Source organism: Adiantum capillus-veneris, chromosome 24, assembly GCF_014529385.1.
Source record: "Adiantum capillus-veneris isolate H3 chromosome 24, ASM1452938v2, whole genome shotgun sequence".
NCBI classification, from domain to species: Eukaryota; Viridiplantae; Streptophyta; class Polypodiopsida; order Polypodiales; family Pteridaceae; genus Adiantum; species Adiantum capillus-veneris.
The window spans coordinates 127096261-127114761 of record NC_140954.1 but is presented as its reverse complement, the minus strand read 5'-3'; the positions used below and the strand labels follow the sequence as shown (position 1 = coordinate 127114761).

At 43.0% G+C, this 18501-nt stretch overlaps 1 pseudogene; it reads right to left on the bottom strand.

The window, feature by feature from the left end:
* Positions 1-11399: 11399 nt before the first annotated feature.
* On the bottom strand, positions 11400-13875 carry LOC147427102 (uncharacterized; annotated as a pseudogene).
* Between the last annotated feature and the right edge of the window lie 4626 nt (positions 13876-18501).

The window sequence follows — 18501 nt, the reverse complement described above, 5'->3', positions numbered from 1 at the left end:
TTTTGATCACTTCTAGCAGATTTCTACTCTTCTTTGACAAAGTATTGAGCCATATCGACAAATTTCGACGGAAGAGATACAGAGAGTGAGAGTATATACATACAAGTGTGAAGAATAATTTTGGGAGATGTTTTGGCCAAATAATAATATTTTCTAGTAATTTTCTGGTATTTTTAACCTAACAATGATTAAAAATGAATAAGCAGAGCCAAGAAATTTGGAATCAATTTTTGAAAGCAAATGTTGAATCTACAAACCAAGAGATTCAAGCATGGCAATTATGGAGTAATTTGACACAAATCAAATTTTAGGCTGACTTCAAATTGACTAGAATTGCAAAATGAAGAGCAAATGATGATCAAAAGTCCAAACAACGAGCCATCTTAGTCGCAGCTCATATGACAGAGAAATGTGACTTGGTCAAACAAGGCTTTCCTAACAGTCCAACAGAAAGCACATTGTATGTAAAGCGTGAGGGTGATGTACTTCTCATTGTGGTTCTTTATGTAGATGATTTGCTGATCATTGGACCAAATGAGAGACATATTTCTCAATTTAAGGCTAATTTGAATACTGCTTTCAAGATGAAAGATTTGGGGCTACTGCATCATTACTTGGGCATACAGTTTAAGCAGTGTGATGGTGGCATTACTTGGTGTCAGAAAAGCTACATAGAGACATTGCTATGTAAGTTTGGACTTGAGGATTGCAAACCTATTGCCAATCCCATGGAAACAGGTTTGAAATTGAGTCTACATGATGTTGGTGATCCTACAGATGTCACTCTTTATCAAACTGTTGTTGGATGCCTCATTTATGTATGCAACACGAGGCCAGATATTTAGTTTGCAGTCTCACAGGTCATCAGATTTATGCATAGCCTAGGGTCTAAGCATTGGCAGTCATTTTTCGCTACCTTAGTGGCACTTTACATCTTGGCTTGTTTTATCCCAAGGGGGAATCATTGCTGCCAGACTTACATGCTTTTTCGGACTCAGATTGGGCTGGTTGTTTTGATAGGCCAGTGTCCACAAGTGGTTTTTGTTGCATGCTTGGCAGTTTATGTATATCATGGTTGAGCAAGAAGCAACCTACTGTGGCCACTTCGAGTTGTGACATTGAGTATAGGGTAGTCTTCACAGCTACGGTTGAGTGTGTATGGCTCAGACGCCTTATGGTTGATTTGGGTGTTGGACAGGACATTACCAACACTATCTACACTGACAGTCAAAGTGCATTGGCAGTTGCGAGGAATCTAGTTTCTCATGCTTGCACAAAGCACATTGAGGTGCATTACCACTATGTTAGGGAGAGGCTCTCAACAAGAGAGATCATCTTGGCTTATGTGCCAACACAGGACAACCTTGCAGATCTTTTTACAAAGGCATTATCTCGTGAGAGGCTTGGAGCTTTCCGCAAAGCTTTGGGCTTACTCCTCTTTGTGGCTTGATCATGTCCTCAGGGCATGGCATTTCCCTTTACGCATGTGCAAGTCTCGTTCACCGCATCACTCCAAGGGGGATTTGTTACCATATACATGTGGTAGTGATGTGTGTGAACACACTAGGACTGCCGGGGCATTTTTCCCCTCTTTAGCGGGTTTTTTCCCCCCAGGCATTGCATATACACCTATCACTCTAGGGATATCTATCTTTCCATTACACACTAAGTAACACACTCTCTATTGTGTGCCTTGAGCTTCCTTCGTCTTCTCCAAGCTGTGTACGTTTCTTTGAAACCCTAATTCCAACACAAATTTGGGGGGGTTCTTTTCTTTGAGTTTTGTTCTTGAGAAAAGGTGTAATGTAATTGGCCTATTTAACTTGAGAGTAGCGGAAATTAATGAGAGTACTTTTGAGAAATAACTTTGTGAGCATAACAGGTGAACATAATTGAAGATAGCAACATAATCATAGCAATTAGTTAACTTGGCATGAACAATACTTTTGCAAGAGAGAGAATTTAGAGAACATGACAACAGTTGAGGACCGGATTTATGTGGAGCCGGTCCCCCCTCCAATAGGCATTTGTATTATGATTTCTCCCATTAAGAGAGACTTGTTACAATATAGTCTTTGTGTTCCTTGTGACCTAGGTGATGCAATGAATATGGAAAGCTTCATGCATCACAAACGTAACATAAAATTGAAGAAAGCTTTAACTATCCCAAGCCTCAGTCCCAAGACCTCAAACACCTTCGAAGGTGGAGAGAGCTAGCAAGGAATGAGGGTAGGGAAGAGGAAGAAGAAACATTTCGTAGGAGAAAGAATTAGTTCCTCACTTCTCATAACTCTTGTTGATAGCATACATAATAGCATAGTAATGAAGAAGAAGGAGATGGCAAGCTTAAGCATTGAAGCATGGTTCTTGGTTGGATTTTCACTCCATAGCCAAGAGTGTTGGTGTAGACTCTCAACCTCTACTTTCTTGGAGAGGGAGCTCTTGCACTTTGCATAGCACACAATGAGAGTGTTTGTGAGTGTGTGTGGGTGAGTATACCCCCTAAGCAACCCCCTAGCTTGCTTGGGTCGACCCCCCCTTGTAGCTCATGCTTGAATCTCATTGGACCCCTCCAGGCCTAGCCAATCATAAGCAGGAGGCATTACAAGCAGTAGGGGTAGCCTTGAGACAAGTGTCCCCCTTTCCCCTTTGAGAGAGAGGGCTAGATAAATGCCAAATCAATTAATTAAATCACCTAAATTACTATTTGACCCCTTGGGTGGCCAACCAATAGGCTTCAGGCATCTCATGAAGGTAACATAGGTAGGGGCCTGACATGTGTCCCTACTGCCTCTTCAAGCTTGGGCCTTCCTTGTGTGTGTGTGTGTGTGTGTGTGTGTGTTCTCTCTCTATCCCCTAGGAAAAGGGCTCGCCCCCCCTCTTGTAGGGATACTTTTGACTTTTGGTGCTCAAGCACCTTAGTCATCAAGCATGACAATGCACTTGAACTAGGGGTGTTCCTACAAGCATCTCATGCAAGCATGTCAAAGCACCTCGAGCACCTTAATCAAGTAGCAAGTCAAGCACCTCAAGCATGTAGCAGGTCAAGCACCTCAAGCACCTCAAGCATGACAAGCACCTCAAGCACGACAAGCACCTCGAACTTGGGCCGGGTTCCCGCCTCAAGCTCAGCCCTACCTAAGGTCAACTACCTAAGGTCAAAGGACTTTTACACACATTATTGGAGGTCTTCAATGAAGCTAACCCTAAGGTCTTATGCTCCATTAGTTAGCCTTGCTCTTTGATAGACCATCTCTCATTTGGGCCCCTTTACCATTGGCCCCGTGTTGAGATAGATCTATAAGCACATATCTATATCTTAACACTTGTTCCCGTTTATTCTCCCACATTAAGTGATCAATTTAATATGAGAAAATCATTTGGGTTGGTTAGATATTAGATTTTATGACATTACCTCTCTCTTGAAATCATAGTCTCCCTCGACTATGAGGTAGAAGAGATAAAGCCTTAGTCATTAGTCAATCTTACTTAGCGGGTAGAGGATCCCTTTTTACCCTACGACATCTTTCCAAGATGGATGACTAATCCATTTGGTGCTTGGGAGACATAGCTGCCGCAAGCATGTCTGCTCTTTAGTCCATTTCATTCTCCCAAAGTAGAGTGACAAATTCTACTTGGTATTTGAGAGACGTCGTCATCACAAACATGATTCTAAGCATGCATACTAATTAAATTTGTGCACAATTAAAAAGAGGACTAGTCTTATAAGACAAAAACATGAGTCATTTAAAAGAAATTTGTACATTTTCTTACTCTAATGTAGCATTGTAAACATTGACAAGGTTTATACTATCCTTAAGCTGTACTCCTTGCATCCATCTAGTATCTTCAAAAGGATAATTTTTTAACTTAATAAGATACCGTCGGATAATCTTACCATGTCGTACTACCTTGTCTTCATGCCGAAGGACAGCTTCGGGTTGTAGCACCTCTTCTTGGTCTTCAACTTCGGGAGGGTCTTCAATGATTGGTTCAGTTGGTGGCTCTCCTTTGTAGGGCTTAAGTAGGCTTACATGAAAGGCATTGTGTATGAGCCAATGGTTGGGCAACTTGAGTTGATAAGCCGTCTCATTGATGGGCTTCAAGATTTGGAAGGACCATAGTATCTTTTTGCTAGTTTAGCATAATACTTTTGATGGCCCGTAGGATTTTTGCCCGTCGTTTGCCTTAATCGAGCCTTAGGAAACTTGAGTAATACCCAATCATTTTCTTTGAACATTAAGGCTCTTCTGTGCTTATCAGCAGCAGCTTTTTGCCTTTGTTGAGAGATGGATATAGCCTCCCTAATCTTTTGAAAAGATTCTTGTAAGTCACGGCTATACTCATCGGCGGCGAAGATCTTTCCATGTGCTTTGAGTAGCAAGGGACTTTTAGGTCTTCCCTCAATGATCTCAAAAGGTGCTTTTCCCATAGAAGTATGTACAGTATTATTGTAGGCATACTCTACAAGAGGTAAGTACTTTTCCCATTGTGAGCGTTGATCTACTTCGGTAACATAAGTCTTGAGTAGATCGAGTATCGTAAGATTGGCTATCTCACTTTGGCCATCCGTTTGTGGGTGGTAGGCCGAAGAGAAATTCAATCTTGTTCCTAGATTTTCAAAGAGACCTTTCCAGAAATTACTGTTTATTCTAGGATCTCTATCTGACACGATGGATGTGGGTAATCCATGGTGCTTGAAAATCTGAAATATGAAGAGTGTTGCCATTTGATGTGCCTTAATAGTCTTTTTGACAGGAATAAAATGTGCTTGCTTGCTAAACCTGTCGACTATTGTCCATATTCCTGTATTCCCATTGATAGACTTGGGTAATCCAAAGATGAAATCCATGGATATACTCTCCCATGGTGAATTTGGAATAGGCAATGGCTGGAGTAATCCAGGTGGCTTCCCTCTATCATACTTGGTCTTTTGGCATACTACACATTTTGATACATACTCTTGTATGTCCACTTTCATGGTAGTCCAATAGAAGTACGTCTCTACTCCTCGGAGAGTAGGTTGAATACCTCTATGCCCCGCATATGGAGGAGCATGGGATTCATACATAACTTTCTCACGAAGGGAATGGGTAACACATAGCCTATTGCCGTGGAGAAGATAACCATCCTGCAAGGTGAATGGTTCCTCTTTCTTCCCCAAAGCAAGGGTTGACATTATGTTTCTAAAGTCAGGGTCAGTAGCATACTCATCTATCATAGAGGATAGATCATTGTGAGTAGCTATAGACACCGCATTAACTTTTGGTCGTCGTGAAAGTGCATCGGCAACTTGATTGTGCTTACCAGCTATGTGAGCAATATGGAAATTAAATTGCAAAAGAAAATTTGCCCACCTCATTTGTTTGTCGGAAAGCTTGGTTTGCGTCATGAAATACTTGAGACTTTGATGGTCGGCGGTTCGTAGGATAAATGGAGTCCCCAATAGGTAGTGCTTCCATGTGTCTAGGGCATGTAGAACAGCTAAAAGCTCTTTCTCATAAATGCCCAAGACTCGTTCATCAATATTGAGCCTTCGGCTCTCATATGCTATGGCATGCCCTTCTTGGAGCAAAACTGCTCCAAGGCAATCACCACAAGCATCACATTGGACCTCAAATGGCTTTGAGAGATCCGGAAGCACGAGGACTGGTTGGGAAGTAAGTTTCTCTTTGAGCCTTTCAAAAGCATTTTGCTCCTTAGCAGTCCATACAAATTTAACGTTCTTCTTAGTTAAGCGTGTAGTGGTCCCGCTACTTGAGAGAATTTTGCTATGAAGCGTCTATAGTATGCGCACATACCAACAAAGCTTCTTAGCTCATGTAGATTTCTTGGGTTAGGCCATGCTTTTATTACCTCTAACTTTGATGGATCCATTTGGATACCATCTTTAGAGATAATATGACCTGGGTATTGAATCTCTTGAAGGAAGAATTCGCTTTTCTTTTGGTTGAGATAAAGCTTGTTCTCCCTCAATGTTTGAAAAATCACTTGGAGATGTTGCTTATGTTCCTCCAAAGACTTGGAGTAGATGATGATATCATCAAAGAACACTCCAGTGAATTTATGATATGGTCTAAAAATTTTCTCCATCAAACGATTGAACATAGCTGGTGCATTAGTCAAGCCAAAAGGCATGACTAGATATTCATAAAGACCAAACATTGTGCGAAACGCGGTCTTTAAGATATCTTCATCCACTATCCTTATTTGATGATAGCCACTCTTAAGGTCAATCCTAATAAAGTAGGTAGAGCCTTGTAGCTTATCAAACAGATCTTCTACCCAAGGTACGGGAATCTATTTTTGATAGTGATATGGTTTAGTGCTCGATAGTCCACATACATACGGTATGTACCATCTTTCTTTTGCACTAAAAAGACTGGAGAACAAAAGGGAGAGGAACTAGGCCTCACCATCCCTTTGTTTACCAGTTCTTGTACTTGCCTCATGATCTTCTCTTGTTGAGCTTGTGAGACTCGATAAGGAGGCTTGTTAGGTGGTGAGCTTCCAGGAAGGAGCTCAATGCGATGGTCATCATCCCCTCATTTTGGAGGTAAGTCCATAGGGATATCATCGATGAACACATCTTGGAATCCTTTTAGAAAATTAGACAAGTCTAACTCTTCTTGATTCCCATTATTTACATTTGATGAAACATTAGTATCTTTTAGAGACTCTTTAACAAAAATCATGTACGCAGAAACTGAGATCTTCATTGAATTATCAAAAGCAAGAGGATTTACAAGTGGAATAGTGCGACCACGCTCACTAGCATCTATATACATGTTCTTTCCCCTGTAGGTGAAGTAGATTTTCCTTTCAGGGAACTTCATGTTGACAGCCATGCGATCAAACCATGGTGCCCCTAGGATAACATCCTCATGTTGGAGAGGAGAGATGAAGAAGTCTTCTTTGTCGACATAGCTTTGGACATGAAGCCTCAACTTCCCAATCAAGGGAGTAATGGAGGCTTGTTGTCCCTTGAAAGCTGCATCAGCCACTACTATATCTCCCATCTCAAAAGTTTGAATGCCCAACTTGGTGGCCAACTCTATTGATATGAAGTTGAGAGTAGAGCCAGGGTCAAACAAGATAAAGGCATCATGCTCTCTTACCTTTCCCCAAGCATAGGAAAGTGATGATCCTTTGCAATGAGCATCCTCTTTTGGAGCTTCGATGGTAGAAGCCCTAGGAGTCTCATTGCGAGCATTCTTCTTGGGGCAAGAACGATAGCCATGTCCTTGCTCCCCACACTTGAAACACTTATGGTCCTTGCAAAAAGCTTCAAGCTCTTCAGGAGAGAGTTTGTTTTTACCTTTGTAAAATCCCTTCTCCTTGGACCAATTGTTGTTGTTGTTGGAATTGGCTTGGGAAGTATTTTGAACATTGGTTTTTCCCTTTGCATCATTTTTATCTTTGTTTTCCATGGGCTTGACATTACGTCTAGCCCCTTGATGGAAATTGATGCGTGAAGCAACCATGGTGTCACTACAACAAAAAAAGGTGTCATCGATGCAGATATCGACGCACAGCGTCGCTATGTACGTCGATATCCGCGTCCTTGTGAACCTGTCGCTATTTACGACGCAGATATAGATGAAGATAGTGACGACCATAACAGAAAATTTTTTTCTTGAGCAGAGGGCAGGTAGCCTGGCCTGTGCCCAGTTAAAAGATGGACACAGCCACAGCCAGACTTCTTGCCCTCTGCCCAAGAAAGCGAGAAGCATCAAAATCAACCATGCTCCCACGCGCAGAAATTTCGACAAAGTTCCCTTTGTTTTTACATAAACTTTTCAAAAAAAACCATATCATGTATATGCCTCCTACATGCTATCCATGTAGGATCTTACATGAGATTTAAGGCCAATGAAAGACAAGTACCGTACCAACTGAAAAGTATAACCATAACTTAAAAGCATAACCATAATGCAGATAACCATAACCATAAATAAAATTAACAATAACCATTAGCATAACCAGAAAGTTAAACATAACCATTAACAAAACCTGAACCATAACTATGTCTATACAAGAATAGGAGAAATAACCATGTCTATACAATGACAATGACAATAATCATAACCATAAGGGAAACAATAACTGTCTGTACAAAAAAGAGACACAGAAGCGTGTCTGTGTCTCACAAAGCATATATATGAAATCCGGTCCACAAATGACTAGGCGTCGCAACCTGCACATAGAAAAAGTCACAATATTACTTCACATATACTTAATTAAATCAACTCACACATAATAACATCTCACCTCAAGCGATCAGCGAGACTATAAAGCCTCTTAGTTTACAGGCTCTCCTGAAGCTTCAAGATCATTCAGTACTTCATAGATACCTCTGCGATATCCATCTGACTCCTCCTGGCGTGACGGAGCTCGATGCATCGCAAGATTCTACGTTTATACAAAAATCAAAGTAATAAGAATACATGATTCATCGTGTTTTAAAAAACGTCATAGTTAAGATTGGATTAGAAACTCACAAACTCATAGGGAAAGGTGTCGAAGCCTCCGCTCCCAAGATGAGATGTCCCCCTAGTCATCTGTCGTACCTGCGCGGCCTCACGCTGCTGTCTGAACCGCGTGTCCGTTGTCCGCTCATCCTCCCTGATCTGCAACCACGTCTCATGTGGGATGCCCGAAGGCTTCAGCGAGCCGGTCCTGAAAGCCTTCCGAGCTGCATCTCGTCGATGTTTCACGGTGTCCCGTGCAACACCCTTGATCCACCTCCTCGAAACAACGGAAGAACCCGGAGCAAGCTGGTACTCTCTCAAGATAGTCTCCACTATGTAATTGACTTTGTTCCCATCCTGATTACCCCAAGACGTCAGAAGGCTGGTCCAAAACTGCAACTCCGTGAGCTGGCGAATCCGCTGCCGTATCTCAGTCCCGACTCTATCCATGTCAACAGAACCATCTGCCTGTACAGTATAGAGCTTGGAGGCATTAGGATCATGTGCCCCCCAAAGTATCCGAGGTGTGCCAAGAGATGTGTCGAGAGGTGCGTCTGGGTAGGACGGGGGTCGTGAGCGAAGAGGGGTCGAAGCATCTGTGGACCCTCCTCCACAGCAACCACCACCTCCACCTGACGATCGCCGAGATCGGCGAGTGCGCCTGTGCTGCGGGGATGAGGACGTACCCGCCTCTGTCCCACCCCTAGGTGTCGAAGCGGCCGTGATGGAAGAAGCAGGCGCGTACCCATATGCGTCCTCCCCCCCGTAGGCGTCCCCTCCCTAGGCGTCGGACCCTCCGGTGTGAAGCCCGGAGGCGTAGTACTCGTGCCTCTGGCTACCCAGTACTGAGAAGCCTCTACCATCTGAGCAGGCGTCATCCGTGTAACGAAGCCCATGAATGCATCTGCACTCATGGAAGCAAGATCTGGAATCTGGTCTGCCATACTAAAGTTCTGCACAAAGAAAGTAAAATAAAGCGTCAGAACACAATTGTTTAAATTAACTTTAAGCTTAATTTTAAATCAACGTCTTCACACAAACACTTACAGGCGTAGGCCTCGACGAGTGAGGCATCATCGATAAGATCTTGCACCATGTCATCGTCTATCTCTAATTGCAAACATAACTCTGCCCCAACTCGTTCTGGCAGATTGTCTTCATCCATTGCATCTTCATTTACAAGTGTCAATTCTGGCTCGTCTGTGTCATCCCTCGTATATCTGTCAGCGTCCTCTGCCATACCTTCGTCCATCTCATCTAATGTCACAGTAGTATGGACGTCGTCTGACTGACTTTCCTCTAGGAGATCTTTCCCTTCAAATACTTGTTTATTTCTTGGAGCAACCTGAACCACAAACCACCATTGTCGTTCTCGAGGGTCTAGTACAAAGACCACTTGCTCGCAATGTTCGAGGAGAGCAAATGTGTCGCTCGCATCTGTCCAAATCTTTGAGAGAGAGAGAGAGAGAGAGAGAGAGAGAGGGAGAGAGTGTGTTATTTTATGGCAATTGTAAAGAGAGGGAGATAATGAGGGGTTGGGTGTGTGTGTGTGGCCACTAGTTGATGAGAGAGAGAGAGAGAGAGAGAGAGAGAGAGAGAGAGAGAGAGAGAATATACATGTGTTTGTGGCCGCCATTTGAGAAAGAGAGAGAGGTTGGATGTGGTGTGGACAGCATAAGCAAACGAGGGAGAGAGAGTCTCGGGTGTTTTGTTGCCAAATGGGAGAGAAAAAGTGGTGGATGTAAGTGCGTAGGCACCGTGAGTCATTGATGAGAGAGAGATAGATAGATAGAGAGATAGATTTATCGTCCACGGAGGTCCGATATGACCTATGGGACCGCACAAAAAAGCATTACAACAGATTCTGCAAAAATGTGGGGGGTTGCGGGATACATCTCAGTTAAGGACTGAGGGTCCATAAAGAGAGAGAGAGAGAGAGAGAGATAGTTGGAAAGTACTGATACCGCTAATTGAACAATGTTGTAGAAAGTGACTTGTACAAGAATCTACACAATAATCTACATATAGCAAGAAAAGAAAATCATTTATATATATGGGATAATAAGTGGTTCATTTCTAATCATCCTTAGTAGGAAAGGGTGGAACAATATTGTAAGCAAATGGATCTTGAGGGCTGCCTTTTCATCTCACTTCTGGGCAATTTGGATATGGTGAACTAGTTTGTCTTTATTGACTCACTGTGCAGATGGTGAGAAGTAAAAGAGCGATAGTGGTGTGGATTTTACTGCCTGGCATAGCTCGTGATGATGGCTCCATAGTATCTCTCCTCGAAGCTTTCGCCAAAAGCTCTATGACCTCGCATCACAAATGAGATTTTGCATAAAAAGATGTATGAATGTAAACAATTTCACATTATAATAAAAACAAAACGAGATGTATTTCGTGCATTTACGATGTTCGTGCCCATAAAAAAAGAAAAAACCATACATATGTATGGTGTGGAGTTTGCACCGTTTTCCACATTTATAATAATACCGTAGGGAACGTGCCCTTTCCCGGCCACTTTTATCCCCTTCAGTGTTGGAGGACTTATAGAGCTTTTTGGCGCTGCCCTTTTGGAGCAAATCTTGCAATCATGAGAGAGGCCATCACTTCGAATCTGTTGAAAACAGACCAGAGCTAGGAAGCTTTTCAAGAAGTTCTGGTGCTCTCTGAAGTGTAAGTGTGGCTCTCTACTACATGAGTTGTAGGTTTGCTCTTTTGCTTCCTCATGTTGAATGTTGTTTTAGCCCAATGCCAATGTAGCGGGGTGATCTGACAGGCATGCATATGCAACAAGTATGACATTACGACTCCAGCAAGGCCCTCCTCCCTTCTGCTTACTACTTGCTAGCATGTCAATATATTTAAGGTTTTTGATAGCCTCGTTGATAGTACGTATGGGATGAAGTTGGAGAAAGCCATGGAGACAGAGACAAGATGTTGCTACAGCTTGGAGAATAATGCCTCAAAGTATATCAAAAGAAAGTTGACCAAGCAAGCCATTCCAGGGCTCCCCTACATTAGTTGACTGAATGGTGAGAGATACACTCGCTTTGCATCCGCTGAAAACAACCCAAAGCTTTTTGTCCGTGTTCCTGTTGCGCATATCCCGTAATCAGTGCGTTCCAAGAGAAGACATTCCGGACAAGAAGCTCCTCAAGCACTTTTTATGCTTTCTGAAGCGTACCCACATTTGACATACATATCGACCAAGGGAGTGCTAACCACGACTTCTATTTTCAAAAGCCTCAGGCAAACAAAGAAATTGTAAATTTTTGTGCCCATATCAGCATCTTACGTAGAGCCACATGCCTTCAAGATGAATACGTAGGTGATTGCATCTGGAAAAAGGCTCTCACTATGCATTTGCTGAAAACATCCTAGAGCTTTCTAGCCCTACTCCTGTTGTGCTTATCCCGCAGTCAGTGCATTCCAAGAGATGCTGTTCCAAACGAAAAGCTCCTCGAGCACTAATTGTGCTTTCTCAAGTGCACCACATTTGGCATACACATCGACCAAGGGAGTGTCAACATGGCATCTCTTTTCAATAGCATCTGAGTAAGAATATCATCATGAATTTCTATGTCCATATCAGCATCTTGCGTAGAGCTACATGCCTTTAAGATATACACGTGGGCGATTGCATCTAGAGATAGCTCTCGCTTCACATCTGCTGAAAACAGTCCAAAGGTCCTCTTATGCATTCCAAGAGATGTCACTCCGAACAGTAAGCTCCTCAAGCACTTTTTGTGCTTTCTGAAGTGCACCACATTTGGTATACATGCCAAGACAGTGCCAAGTACCTCATTATTTTCCGACAACCTCTGGCGAACAATATCATCGTGAATTCTTTTGCCCATATCAGCATCTGCATAATGCCATATGCCTTGAAGATACAAGCGTAGGTGATTGCATTTAGGAGAGCTGTCTTCTCTTTGCATCTGGTTAAAACAGCCCAGTGCTAGGACCCTGTTTGGCATATCCAGCATTCCACAAGACGACATCCCGCATAGTAAGCTCGTCAAAGACTTGTTGGGCATTGACAAGAGCATGATGCGAGATGCCTGCAACCCACACGTGTAGGTGATTGCATACGGAGCTTGAGGCCCTCTCTTCACATATGCTGAAAATAGTCCAGAGGTTCCTGGCCCTACCCCTGTTGGGCATATCCCACAATCAATGCACTCAAAGAGACAAGATTCTCGAGAGGAAGCTAGTTCAAGCATTGCTAATATACTCTCTCCCCGGCTGCAGTGTTCTCTGACTAGCAGATCATCGTAAACTCTATTGCCCATACCAACATCTTGCATGATGCGAGATGCCTTCAAGCTGCACGTGTAGGTGATTGCATTTGAAGCTAGATGCTTTCAAGCTGCAGCAGAAAACAGTCCAAAGCTTTGTGGTCATCATGCAAGATGCCTTCAAGCTACACGTGTAGGTGATTGCATCCGGAGCTGGAGGCTTTCAAGCTGCAGCAGAAAACAGTCCAGAGCTTTGCGGTCTCGATTATCTCTCTCTTCCCGGCTACGGTATGCATCTGAGTAACAATATCATCGTGAATGTCTGTGTCCATATTAGCATCTTGCGTAGGGCAACATGGCTTTAAGATATACACGTAGGCGATCGCGTATGGAGATAGCTCTCGCTTCACATCTGCTGAAAACAGTCCACAGCTTCCTAGCCCTGGTCCTCTTGTGCATATCCTGCATTCAGTGCATTCCAAGAGATGCCGCTCCGAACAGTAAGCTTCTCAAGCACTTTTTGTGCTTTCTCAAGTGCACCACATTTGGTATACATGCCAAGACAGTGCAAAGTAGCTCGTTTTTTTTCGACAACCTCTAGCTAACAATATCATCATGAATTCTTTTGCCCATATCAGCATCTGCACAATGCCACATGCCTTGAAGATACAAGCATAGGTGATTGCATTTGAGCGAGCTTCCCTCTCTTTGCATCTGCTGAAAACAGCCCAGCGCTAGCACCCTGTTGGGCATATCTTGCAATCACTACATTCCACAAGACGACATCCCGCATAGTAGCTCGTCAAAGACTTGTTGGGATGCCTTCAAGCTTCACGTGTAGGTGATTGCATCCGGAGCTTGAGACCCTCTCTTTGCATATGCTGAAAACAGTCTAGAGCTTTGCGCTCTCTCTCTCTCTCTCTCTCTCTCTCTCTCTCTCTCTCTCTCTGCTCCGCGCACCTAATTCTCTCTCTCTTCCCAGCTACGGTATGCATTCGAGTAACAATATCATCATGAATTTCTGTGTCCATATCTTGCGTAGAACTACATGCCTTTAAGATATACACGTAGGTGATTGCGTCTGGAGATAGCTCTTGCTTCACATCTGCTGAAAATAGTTCACAGCTTCCTAGCCCTGGTCCTCTGTGCATATCCTGCATTCAGTGCATTCCAAGAGATGCCCCTCCGAACAATAAGCTTCTCAAGTACTTTTTGTGCTTTCTCAAGTGCACCACATTTGGTATACATGCCAAGAGAGTGCCAAGTACCTTGTTTGTTTCCGACAACCTCTGGCTAACAATATCATCGTGAATTCAAGTTTGCCCATATCAGCATATGCATAATTTCCGACAACCTCTGGCTAACAATATCATCGTGAATTCTTTTGCCCATATCACCATCTACATAATGCCACATGCGATACAAGCGTAGGTGATTGCATTTGGGAGAGCTGTCCTCTTTTTGCATCTGCTAAAAACAACCAAGCGCTAGGACCATGTTGGGCATAATTTGCAATCACTGCATTCCACAAGACGACATCGCGCATAGTAAGATCGTCAAAGACTTGTTGGGCACTGACAGGAGCATGATGCGAGATGCCTTCAAGCTTCACGTGTACATGATTCTTTAGGCCCTCTCTTCGCATATGCTGAAAACAATCCAGAGGTTCCTGACCCTAGCCCTGTTGGGCGTATCCCATAATCAATGCACTCCAAGAGACAAGATTCTGTGTCCATATCAGCATCTTGCGTAGAACTACATGCCTTTAAGATATACACGTAGGTGATTGTGTCTGGAGATAGCTCTCACTTCACATATGCTAAAAACAGTTCACAGCTTCCTAGCCCTGGTCCTCTTGTGCATATCCTTCATTTAGTGCATTCCAAGAGATGTCGCTCCGAACAATAAGCTTCTCAAGCACTTTTTGTGCTTTCTCAAGTGCATCACATTTGGTATACATGCGAAGATAGTGCCAAATACCTTGTTTTTTTCCGACAACCTCTTGCTAACAATATCATTGTGAATTCTTTTGCCCATATCAGCATATGCATAATTTCCGACAGCCTCTGGCTAACAATATCATCGTGAATTCTTTTGCCCATATCACCATCTACATAATGCCACATGCGATACAAGCGTAGGTGATTGCATTTGGGAGAGCTGTCCTCTTTTTGCATCTGCTAAAAACAACCAAGCGCTAGGACCATGTTGGGCATAATTTGCAATCACTGCATTCCACAAGACGACATCCCGCATAGTAAGATCGTCAAAGACTTGTTGGGCACTGACAGGAGCATGATGCGAGATGCCTTCAAGCTTCACGTGTACATGATTCTTGAGGCCCTCTCTTCGCATATGCTGAAAACAATCCAGAGGTTCCTGACCCTAGCCCTGCTGGGCATATCCCACAATCAATGCACTCCAAGAGACAAGATTCTGTGTCCATATCATCATCTTGCGTAGAACTACATGCCTTTAAGATATACACGTACGTGATTGCGTCTGGAGATAGCTCTCACTTCACATATGTTGAAAACAGTTCACAGCTTCCTAGCCCTGATCCTATTGTGCATATCCTGCATTTAGTGCATTCCAAGAGATGCCGTTCCAAACAATAAGCTTCTCAAGCACTTTTTGTGCTTTCTCAAGTGCACCACATTTGGTATACATGCGAATACAGTGCCAAGTACCTTGTTTTTTTCCGACAACCTCTCGCTAATAATATCATCGTGAATTATTTTGCCCATATCACCATCTACATAATGCCACATGCAATACAAGTGTAGGTGATTGCATTTGGGAGAGTTGTCCTCTCTTTGCATCTGCTAAAAACAACCAAGCGCTCGGACCCTGTTGGGCATATTTTGCAATCATTGCATTCCACAAGACGACATCCCGCATAGTAAGCTCATCAAAGACTTGTTGGGCACTGACAGGAGCATGATACGAGATGCCTTCAAGCTTCACGTGTAGGTGATTGCATCCGGAGCTTGAGGCCCTCTCTTCGCATATGCTAAAAACAATCCAAAGGTTCCTGACCCTAGACCTGTTGGGCGTATCCCACAATCAATTCACTCCAAGAGACAAGATTACGGAGAGTCTGAGCACTTGGTTTGTTTTTTTGCCCATACCAACATCTTGCATGATGTGAGATGCCTTCAAGCTGCACGTGTAGGTGATTGCATCCGAAGCAAAAAACAGTCCAGAGCTTTGCGCTCTCTCTCTCTCTCTCTCTCTCTCTCTCTCTCTCTCTCTCCTACCGCACGCCTCGCGAAGAACATTGCTACCCTGTCCTCATCATCATCATCATCACCACTTCTGCCATGGCTGTGAGCTGGCCCTGCTCACGATCCTTGCTTCGCATCTCCTGAAGATAGCATAGGGGTGGAGTGCTGCTCCCGCTCAAATCGCCCACCTCCACATGCATGTAGTGCTCTAGACTACGGTCCCTCTCTCTCTGATCTCTATACGGCCACTGGAGTGAGCCAAAACGCAGCAGTGAACCGGAACGTTGCAGGGTGGAGGTGCGCAGTCCTTTATTTTCCTCTCCGATTTGGAGTCAGCCAAAACGTAGCAATGATGATGCAATCCTCTCTCTCTCTCTCTCTCTCTCTCTCTCTCTCTCTCTCTACGGTTGGCGAGGAGTTTGGCTGGCCGCTTGTTTTTCGATCTCTTTTTTTAAAAACCATTGCTTTATTCTCTCTCTCTCTCTCTCTATCTATCTATATATATATATCCTTATTTAATAGGCCAATCACATGTGGCCACATGGCATAGCTTCCCTTGCTCCTTTCATTAAATCGATCTTAGATAATCAAGATAAACATTCAACAATTCCATCTCAAGGATTACAAAGCTTAGATTGAGCAAAGATTTTCTGATTTTTAATTTTGGTTGTAGGACTATCCGGTTTGTGCTACCATATACATGTGGTAGTGATGTGTGTGAACACACTTAGGACAGCCGGGGCATTTTTTTTCTCACTGGGAGGTTTTTCCCCGTGCATTGTATATACGCCATCACTCTAGGGTAATCTATCTTTTCATTGCACATTAAGTAATACACTCTCTATTGTGGGTCTTGAGTTTCCTTTGTCTTCTCCAAGCAGTGTGTTTTCTTGCAACCCTAATTTCAACATTTGGTAACAAAGCACGTTACATCCTCCTAAGCTTAGTCGCTCAGCAACTTCAACCCAAGCCTGCTCACTTTCTCTAATTTTCAATTTGAGCTCATTTTGGCTTCCATTTCCACTACAGACAGTATTGCACATGCTATTTCGTCATTTTATGCAAAAATTTCGTCAGTGCCATTTTTTGCATAACAGGTCCCTTACAGTCTTCTACGGTTTGTGCTATATATCATGTGTTGTTCCCACTTCGTTTCTTCTCTTTTCGGACAGTTTCACATTAGGTATAATGGCTGACAACAACACAAATGTATTCAAGATGTTTGTTGTTGAGGATGGAGATAATTATCCTATGTGAGCTTATATGATGCAACATGTCTTTGTGTCAAAGGGTGTTTACAATGTTGTGCAGGGGATTGATATACGTCCTGGTTCTGAGGATGTAGGTGATGTTGAGGATGTTGCAGGTTTTGGTGGCAAGATTGCTACTTTTAGAGCTGTTTTGCCTACGGCTGAGCAAGCTCGTTGGGATGTAAAATATGTGCAGACTCATGCATTGATTGCATTGTCTGTGACGCACAATATTACTCCTCACATTCGTTCACATAAATCTGCAAAAAAAATTATTGGGATATTCAGGTTGGTCTTTATACAAGTCGCAACGAGACAAAAATTGCATTGTTGCGTAAAGAGCTAGAGTCGAAGATTAAGCATGAGGAAGATGATATGGACACTTTCCTTGTTGGTGTCAAGGATATCAATGAGCAACTTGTTTTTTCAGGCAAAGTCATTTTTTCCAGTTCCCTTGTGTAGACTGTTCTTGATGCTTCGCCAGATTCTTACTAGACTTTTGCTAGTACTTAGAGACTTATGACCCAAGGAAATCCAGAAGTTGTCAAGTTTGATGCATTATGCACATTGCTGTTGCAAGAGCCACTTTCCAAAAAACACAGAACTAGACAGTGTGCAATTGAACAAGCTTTTATTGTTGCTCAAAGAAAAGGTGGTAACATCAATGCAGCCACTTCTCATGGTTCTTCTACGAATGGTAAATCACCTGTTCCTAATGCTTTTGCTCCCATCAATTCGTCTAGGAATTTTGGTGAAAAGAGCAAGAGATGTGTTTCCATCATTGTAAAGTTCATGATCACTTAATCAATAGTGTCCTAAGTTGAAGGCCAAAGAGGCTGGTTTCACTACAAATGTTGATTCCACTCAAATGCAGTTATTGTTGAGTCTTATGTGAAAGGAGATTGTGATGCTGACATCGATGCAAAATGGGATTTTTCGATCGAGGGGGGGGAGTATATGTCTCATAAACTCAATGCATTTCTAGCTAGTCATGAGATAAAACACCTATATAGAGTGCCTTATACGCCTCAACAAAATGGTATTGCTGAGAGAAAAAACGGGTCACTTACGAAAATGGCACGATGTATGGCCAAAGTCAAACTTAGCCACATTCGTTTTGGCTTGAGGTCATCATGTGTGCCACTTATGTACTGAACATGTGTCTTACGAAAGCTTTTTAATTTATGAGTCCATATGAAGCATGGAATGATAGAAAGCCTTCTCTTGAGCACATGTGTGTTTCTGGATGTTTGGCATATGCTTTGGTGCCACAAACATATCGCAAAAAATTGGATGATAGGGCTGTCAA